Raw genomic sequence first — 8,185 nt, forward strand, 5'->3', positions numbered from 1 at the left:
ATAAGTTTCCTCAACCTCTTTTGATTGTATTCCCCTAGTAAGGATTTCACCTGGCGCAGCACCATGGTTTGTTGGCAGCTAACCTCTCTTAACTTTAGCTCTTTACTCCTAAGCTTCTCCTTGATGGTGTGTTGCCCCCTGGCAAGCAATGAGCTCGGGTCGTATTAGTGATGAGGCCTCAGCCTCTTTTACCAAAGCATCCGCTACCTCGGTCCAAGTTATACCCCTGTGTCTCAAGATGTTACATTTACCTCAAATATAGCCAAATTTAATTTGAAATTTTACTGGAAATTACTGGAAAACCTGACGTTATTCTTCAGAGTTGGGAAAGTGTGGCCTGGTTCTTGTTCAAGCATTTGTGTCAGCCTGCACTATTTTGCAACAAATTTGACACTCAAACAAATGAGAAATGGATCTTGAAAGCGAGTATTCAGAGATCTTGGTGACAAATTCTCACCAGGATGATGTGTGAAATGTTGAAGTGCTGAGATCGATAGCAAACCGACGGTTCTGGACTGAATCCATACTTTCAGACATATTAGTCAAATTCTCGCCGTTGTATTTATGTAAATATTTGTTGTTGCATTTCTTTTCAATAGACGCACAGTTTGGGACACAGTAACGTTGACTTTTTATATTTTTAGGATGCTATAATTAAAAGAGACAAAGTTTTCCGTTCATCATTATTCCTTAGTATGTAATGTAGAAGTTTACAAATATGACGAGCATTTTTTTAAAAAGTATCAAGAAAACATGAACAAGTCAATGCATCAGGTGAACATTTTGTTTTTAATTTTGTGTTTCAGTTGTGGCAGGAACAACTTGCTACAATTTGCTACCCTGGCTGTAGGGCGATTCCTGGAAACGACCTTTTGATGTTGGGTTGAATATAATAAAAAATACCGATAAAATTTTAGTGCTAAAAACGTGTATTTCGAATTTGCCTCAAAGAGGTAGCTTTCTTGTTGACTAAAGGTCTCTTTTCTAGTACGCAATCATAGTTGGTTCTGCAAGAACGAAGGCTTTGCAAAATACACTCTTGAAATTTCATTCGAAAGACGTAATACCTTCATATATTGGATAACTCTCTGAAGAAGCCCAAGACTCGAGAAATAAGGATGACAGGAATTAGCGAAATTTTTATACAAAGAAAACTTCGTGATTTGAAACCAACACCACATTATTGTAGCGGGAAACTTTGCCTCAAGAGGACAATGCTGCCCCTCGAAGAGGAGCTCTGGATAGTTGCCTCTGAATAGTATTTTACACTTTGTTATTCAACAGTTTTTTAAAAGGCGTTTGCAAATTTCATTTAAGTTGAATTTATTATAACTGTTTGTAAATTGCAGAAAAATTTCGTATTTTTAAGCTTGAAAAAATTACATCTAATGTCAATTATCCTGAAAAAGAATGTAGAACGAATGACCCTTAATATTCTGAATATGAATTTCAAATGAATATTCGGGAGAATTAATTAACTGAATTTTAACTCACACTTATCGTCTGATTTACAGCGGCTGCCGCAGTCGAATGGGTTGGTGCGTGACAACTACACGGAAGAACACAGCTTCGAAGCCTCGGGCACGTAGCACCAAAAGAAAGATAGAAAAGAAAGTTCGACTGTGTACCGTTCAAGCGTAAAGCGACGCACAGCTCTACGTTACTGTCGAACGGGTAAAGTTTTGAACTAGAAAAAGCTGTACGCTGTTTGGCGTACTGGCCAAAAATGAATCTTAAAAGGACAAAATGTCAACTACCAGCATCCTCACAGGTGTTATAACGGGTCACTGTACTATTGGCACCTTAGCCAGTGGAATGGGTGTACCTTACAAAGACTTTTGCAGGAGTTGCGGAGATGAAGACGAAATTGAGTCGGTGCAACACTTTCTCTGTGAATGCTCTGCACCTTAAAGGAGCCGTGCCAAATATCTTGGCAATTATTTCTTCGAAGACCTGGGAAATTTGCAAAATGTCTCACTGGTGGGTGCAGTTACCTTCTTAAAAAGATCTAAGAGCTTTAAGAAATTTAGGAGATGGAAATCAAATGCAGGTATCACAATGGGCCTTAGGGCCATCGAATGTCTTGTCTTAGGCAAACAATCTGGCTAACCTAATCTAAGCTGTGCGCTGTAAAGTAAGATGTGAATGTTGAATGAAGCTACTTTTATTTGGACCACCCTGTGAATACTTACCTACTACTATACTTATGTATACGAATATTTATGTGAATCGCTGTAGTTAACATTGAGACCTTAAATTATGTTTACCCCTTACGTAATTCGACTGATTTTCATGTGATTGTATGGTTGAATTTCTGTTCAACTTTACCGTTGTGGCTCTTTTACTTTTATCACCAAGGTTTCTTGGTCATATTTTATCCCGTTAACTTTTGTTATTGTTCCCGTGAGTCGCTGTTTTTGCTGCTTTGTCGATTTTTCGGTAGATTGTTTTTGTTTTTGTGCTGTTAGTGAAAAGATTAAAATCATTGGTCTAGTAAAGCGGTTTAGTAAAGTGAGTTTAACGGAAAGCGATAGCGCCGAATTAAGAATTTATTTTGGGTACGAGAAGACATTAAGCTGGATTGCCTAGCTTAGTGCAGGATTTCATTTGGCCGGAAGTGTCGCGTGTAAGTAGTTGAAAGGCGAATAGCATTGAAAAAGAAACATTTCTTATGTGACTTATATAAATATTTATGGGTGTGTGTATGTATGTATTTAATATTTTGGAGAAATGAAATTATTGAAAATTGAGTTAATGTTGCAATAACTGAAGGTAAGAATTGCGTTAGCTGTCTATAACTACTGACTATAAATTTAGTTTATATACGTAGTGTTAAAAATCAATTACTAAAACCACAAAAAGCATATATATATACAGGGTGCGGCACTCGAAATGTAACCAATTAAAAATGCCAGTTAGTTTGGAAAATTACTTTTATTCAATTCAAAGCAAAAAATATGTGAAAATAATACATAGTTAAGAATCAATTTACTTTTGCTCGATATGACCACCTTTTGCCTTGACTATGATCTTGAGACGGTCCAGAAACGAATCGCAAGCTGCCCAAATGTGACTTGCAGGTATTTTGGCACACTCGCGGACAATGGTTTTCCTCAACGCCTCGAGACTGGTGAATTTTTAGTACGGACCTTTCTTTCCAAAATGGCCGAAAGAGAATAATCCATCGGATTCCTGTCTGTTGAATTTGAGGGCCATTGAACGTTGGAATGTTGGAACGTTGCTTTTTAGCTATTCTTCGTTCACTTGAGCTTTGTGGTCTACCATCGAAATACTTGTCTGTCCACGAATTCGTAGCAACCTCCATAATACTTTCCCGATAATACTTCGCATTTACCTTGACGCCAGGTTCGATGAAAACGATTGGAGAGCGCCCATTTGCGGCTACAGAGGCCTAAACCATTACCTGTGACAGTATCATATACTTCTGGTTTTGTGGAAATGTCTAATTTTGTGCCAAATAATCGTCATTTGCGGGAAGTGTTGATTTTCCTCTTTCATTCGAAAAAAAAAAACGGCGGCTGAAGCGCATCGAGAGCTACAAAAAGTTTATGGAAATGCTGCTTTAAGTGAAACAACGTGCCGAGATTGGTTCCATCGCTTCAAAGACGGTGATTGTAATGTTGACGACCGTCCGAGTGAACGAAGGCCAAAAACCTTCGAAGACGCTGAATTGGAGGCATTGCTCAATGAGGATCCAAGTCAAACGCAAGAAGAGCTTGCTTCAGTATTAGGAGTTCATTTCCAAGCGATTGCATGCTTTGGGAATGATTCAGAAACAGGGGACTTGGGTTCCCTATGAGTTAAGACCAAGGGATGGTGAACGTCGTTTTTTCGCTTGTGAATAACTTCTAAAGTGGCAAAAAAGGAAGTGCTTTCTTTATCGCATCGTGACGGGTGATGAAAAATGGATTCATTTCAGCAATCGAAAGAAAAGAAAGTCATGGGGACTGCTCGGTCCAGCGGCAAAAAAGGAAGTGCTTTCTTCATCGCATCGTGATGGGTGATGAAAAATGGATTCATTACAGCAATCGAAAGAAAATAAAGTCATGGGGACTGCCCGGTCATGTTTCTACGTCGTCACCTCGGCCGAATATTCACGCTACGAAGGTTATGCTATGTATTTGGTGAGACCAAGTTGGTGTAATTTATTATGAACTGATAAAACCAAGCAAAACCATCACTGCGGATCGGTATCGACTTCAATAGATGCGCTGATTGAGCTGAGCACTGCGCGAGAAGCGGCCGAAATATGCGGAGAGGCATGAAAAAGTGATTCTACAGCCACCACCCGCCATATTCTCTAGATATTGCGCCATCCGATTATCACCTGTTCCGATCGATGGCACATGGTCTAGCTGACCAGCAGTTCCATTCATATGAAGACATCAAAAAATGGCTTTGGATAGCCTCAAAAGATGAACAGTTTTACCGCGACGGTATACGAGATTTTCCAGAAAGATGAGAAAAAGTAGTAGCCAGCGAAGGGCAATACTTTCAATGATTCACTTGTAACCATTTTTTTCAGAATGAAGTTGTATTTTAATAAAAAAAAAAATACCAGTCTAACGGTTAGACGCGATAGAAGTGAAACCTTCCGTAAAACAAACTGAGAGAGAATAAGACGAAAGCAGCATTAGGAGCGGGATAATTATAGGTTCATTATAATATTGCTATAAAGTTAATATTTTATTTTCTTCATTTTATCATTATTCATCCTCAATGTTTTCAATTTCAACAAATGATACGAGTGGCTTATGATAGATAAAATATGATACAAATGCTTTGGTTTCGATGTTGTCAAAAAAAATACCCAAACGGACCGAAGAAACAGACTTACAAATTTCTTCCATTTTCGTCTACTTGTATTCATATAAAAATTTATGTCTCTTCCCACCAAAGCTAAATGTATTAGTATATTTCTGCTTGTATTTATTCAAGGCCGAAATCCCGGCCGTACTGCAATATCGGGCCAACCCGTGGCAGAGGTGGAGCAAGCCCCTAAAACACTCCGCCCATTTCCAAAAATCAGTTTAACATTTGTTGTCCTCCGATGGAGGATCTATCAGATGTTAAGCTGATAAACACACTACCTAGTCAATACATTTTAAATAATAAACCTAATAAACCTTTTGAGAATTACACGCTCACAAAAAAAAAAATTAATGTACGAAATATTTATACCGATTCACTTAAACTGACTTTCAGTATCTAAACCAAAAATAGAAAAGCCAAAAAACTGTTTTCAATAAATAATCAGAAATGTCCTACAATGCAAATTTCAAAAAAAAAAAAATTTTATTTCTTGTGATTCGAACCAAGAATTTTGGATCGGAAGCTCACATTGCTAGCCGCTCGGCTATCGCGCCGTACTGTCGGTGCTGGCCTAAAAGTTATTTAGTTCGTCGCTACGTTTATATGATGTAATTCGTTTCACTTTTCCCCAAATCACTCCCAACGATTCTAAAGAAGTTTTCACTTCAAAAATTAATGTACGAAATATTTATACCGATTCACTTAAACTGACTTTCAGTATCTAAACCAAAAAACTGTTTTGAATAAATAATCAGAAATGTCCTACAATGCAAATTTCAAAAAAAAAAAAATGCCATTTTCGTCTACATGTATTCATATAAAAATTTATGGCTCTTCCCACCAAACCTAAATTTATTACTATATTTTTTCTTGTATTTATTCAAAGCCGAAATCCCGGCGGCACTGCAATATCGGGTCAACCCGTGGCAGAGAAGGAGCAAGCCCCTAAAACACTCCGCCCATTTCCAAAAATTAGTTTAACATTTGTTGTCCTCCGATGGAGGATCTATCAGATGTTAACCTGATAACCACACTACCTAGTCAATACATTTTAAATAATAAACCTAATAAAACTCTTGAGAATTACACGCTCACAAAAATTATTTATATCAACATATAATATGTATAACGCTTCGTAACTAAATAACTTTTAGGCCATCGACAACAGCATGGCGCGGTAGCCGAGCGACTAGCAATGTGAGCTTCCGATCCAAAATCCTTGGTTCGAATCACAAGAAAAAATAAAAGTTATTTTTATTTAGTTCGTCGCTACTTTTATATCAACATATAATATAACGCTTCGTAGCCAAGTTGGTCGCTTTTTTCGTTTCACTTTTCCTCAAATCACTCCCAACGATTCTAAAGAAGTTTTCACTTCAAAAAAGCGAGAAATTAGTTGCGCACCTAATAAATAAAAAAAGAGACTTTAAAAATTAAAAATATACCGACCCCATAGACTGCTCGCTAAAAACACCTAGTCCTTTGCCAAAATGTCCACGAAACTGCTCGACGTGATAAAATATTGTGCAATATCTTGTTTGTTTTTGTAAGCGTGCAGTCGTTTAAATCACTTTAATGTTGAGAACTGAAAATACAGCCCGCGACAAAACGATTGCACCCCAACATTTGGACCAGTTTTAACAATTTTTATTGTTTTTGGAATGTTCATTCAAAAGTATAGCTCTTTGTCTAACAAAATCCATTAAAATCCAATTTTCAAATTTTACAAAAAAATTTAAAAAATGGACAAACTTTTCCTTACAATTCCAGGATGTATAATCAGATTTTCTATCAAAGCTCTTTACATGCAGTTTTATAGCTTACTAGCATTTCCCAGTGGGCTTCGCACCACCATACATAAAATGTTTTTTTTATATCGCAAGAAATTTTTCATATTAAGTTTTCTTTATAGAACTCGTAAAATGTTTAAACAGTTGAATTGGTTGATTTTTTTCATTCAACATACTTTCTAAAGATGTCACAATAGCCTTTTCTGTACTTTTTTAAAATTTGATTGTGGTGGTAACCTATATACAGGTAAGGTGAAAGAGCCGATAAAAACTTGTAATTAAACTTTGATTCTTTAATTTCCATTTCAATTTTTTACGCTAAATAAATTATGCTAAAATAAATAAAGTTAAAAATGTTTTTCCAGTTCCTTGAATGCTTCAGTTTTTATTATATTTTCGTCCAAAATTAATATTAACATAATACACTTACAACCACAACAGTACAACAGAAACGCTCATAGGCGGCTGTGTACTTGTTGTTGTTTTTCCCATACAGGCATTTCGTATGAGAGGAAACCATTACTCACATAAAATGTCATAACTCAGAAACGGCTGCACCGATTTCAATCAAACTTCACACAAACCACCTCCTCAAAGAAAGAAAAAAACTCTGAAATTTTTGTGTTAATCGGTTCGGCGGTTCCTGAGTTATAAGATTACCAAGGAAATGTAACTTCTTTTTATATACATATATAGATTAAATTTTAGTACAATGAAAAGCAAGTTTGAAGCTGCTGAAAAGTCTGGCTGGTTTGTTGAATTGGTGATCCAGCAAGAACCCAATCAGTGCTTCCCCACCATTTTGTTGCCAAATCCTCGCTTCCAACAAGTTATAATGGTTATTCCTTAACGACTATATCCAGTCTGTGCGGTTGAGAAGCCTTACAAGGTTGTTTACGTCTACGCCGGTCAGCTCTTTGAGGTTTTCAAAAAGCGGTTTACCAAGGGTTAACATTCTCGCCTTCCATAGGGCAGGGCATTCACAGAAAAAATTGAAAACAGTTTCCTTTTTCTCTGGATGATTAATGGTTGAACTATGGCAGGAACGCTAATTGTAAGGGAGGCCAATTTTGACTGCTTGCTCTCCTATCAGGTCAGTGGCCAGTTATCACTGCCATGAAGGGATCTTCGTTTCATATTTGTCAGTATTGACGTTTGTTTGTGGTTGTTGGTGGGTCATGACGTTCTGTTAACTTTGTCTTATGTCTAAATCTTTCATCTACAATCCGCGATTCGTAGGTATTTTGAGGAGATTGCATTCTAGATTGCGCCCAGTGATGTGAATGCAGATTCTTCAAGAATGCTACTCATGGCAGATCCCCCTCTTGACAGTTCGCCTGCTTTTTCGTTTCTTTTAGACTTACGTTGTCCCGGGACCCAGATTTTGATAATGTTATGGTTTTCACTCAAGAGGGTAAGGCTATTCTAGCTTTGTTCTACCAGATTTTTCAATAGCTTTCCACCGAACTGCCGAACGGTATGATGTAAAATTTGTCGTATAACCGCCTTATACTAGTACTGCCGTAAAGCAGGGTTCAAAATTTTGCACTACCACTAAATTG

At 37.2% G+C, this 8,185-nt stretch overlaps 2 pseudogenes; both read right to left on the reverse strand.

Annotated features, from left to right (window-relative positions):
• Nucleotides 1–4,950: 4,950 nt before the first annotated feature.
• LOC129236564 (U2 spliceosomal RNA) lies at nucleotides 4,951–5,134 on the reverse strand (annotated as a pseudogene).
• A 575-nt stretch (nucleotides 5,135–5,709) lies between these two features.
• On the reverse strand, nucleotides 5,710–5,893 carry LOC129236580 (U2 spliceosomal RNA; annotated as a pseudogene).
• Between the last annotated feature and the right edge of the window lie 2,292 nt (nucleotides 5,894–8,185).

This window comes from Anastrepha obliqua, chromosome 1, assembly GCF_027943255.1.
Source record: "Anastrepha obliqua isolate idAnaObli1 chromosome 1, idAnaObli1_1.0, whole genome shotgun sequence".
Lineage (NCBI taxonomy): Eukaryota > Metazoa > Arthropoda > Insecta > Diptera > Tephritidae > Anastrepha > Anastrepha obliqua.